Here is a 1,459-nt window from a genome sequence, read left to right on the forward strand (position 1 = left end):
TATTTCCAGGGCCCAGCCAAAAAACGAGTAATGGCCGTCGGCTCTGCCGGCGGCCTTCACCAATTCAAACCCAATCCCACTGATTCTCGTCCATAGACTGAACTCACTGTTTACAACCCTACCGATCCGGATGACCAGCAACAAGTATTCTTCCTTCTCGATACTGGAGCTCAAACCAATGTGATTACCTCAATGATACCTCATCAAAATACCACCAAAACGATCAAGGTACAAGGGCTTAACGCTATCGCCGTCACAACGAAGGTCAAGTTTTGGGTTGAAGACCACCGATATCCCCTAGAGGCTGTCCTAGGGGGCATCAACATTTTAGGAATCCCGGGGATAAGAGCGCTTGACCTTAAAGAACAAGTGCTACAGGCATTACCCATTATTATCCCAGAACAGGATTGGCATCGACCAACGCTTCGTAACACCTCCACTTGGCGATATCGACCAATCCCAACTAAGGATTCTCTAAAAAGTCCCTTACTGATCTCCTATGGCGACTCGAGCAGCGAGGCTGTATTAAGACCGTGACTGCCAGCACCTACCTGTCATCAGGATGGGGAGTTGCGAAACCTGGAAAGCCTAATGAAGCCCGATTGGTCGTAGACTATACAGAGGTTAACAAAAGGTGTCAGATACTTCAACAACCTAATCCTTCTATTCTGCCACAATATATGTTTGAGATGGCACGGTTCCAACAAAGTAAGTGGGTAGGAGTCACATTGGATCTGAAAAACATGTTCTTTTCCATCCCGATGACTGACCCAGAAGGAATACTGAATATGTGTATTGATGGCATCATGTACAGGTGGACAGTCTGTCCACAAGGATATCGCAACGCTCCATCACTAGCCACTGGCGCCATGAATAACACCCTAAAGAAGTTTCGTAGTTACTGGTACAGTCAATCAACTGGTTGCTCATCTTCAGAGTGAGGGATGGACGATCAACGAGGAAAAGTCATGCCTACATCCTGTAGACGACATTACGTTCCTTGGCACTCAATGCATCAGTTCCATCTGCCATGGAATTTCGCATGAGGGTCCTGATATCGATCCATTAAAAACATTCTTCCCTACTACTAAGAGGCACTTTCAACAGATTTTGGGTCATTTAAATTGGTACCGGCATTATATTGGACCTAGTGATTCGGCACTCCTCACTAAATTGCAGCTGCAGATTCGTGATAAGTCCCGAAAATCCACGCCTTGGACAAAAAGAGATCAGCAGAACCTGCTTCGACTGCTAGCCATTGTTAAAGATACACAACTCCATGCCATCAATCTGGGTGAGTCACTAACTGTAACCCTTGGGTTCACCACAAATCACGTGTGGGCTGTCGTGCACAATCCTCGCGATGAGCTAGTATACACGGCCCATAAAACGCTTCAAGCGGCACAACATCGATATGGGACCGTAGGAAAAATCCTCCTAGCCGAACAACTGGTGGAGC

Source organism: Alligator sinensis, unplaced genomic scaffold (assembly GCF_000455745.1).
Source record: "Alligator sinensis unplaced genomic scaffold, ASM45574v1 scaffold317_1, whole genome shotgun sequence".
Taxonomy (NCBI): domain Eukaryota; kingdom Metazoa; phylum Chordata; order Crocodylia; family Alligatoridae; genus Alligator; species Alligator sinensis.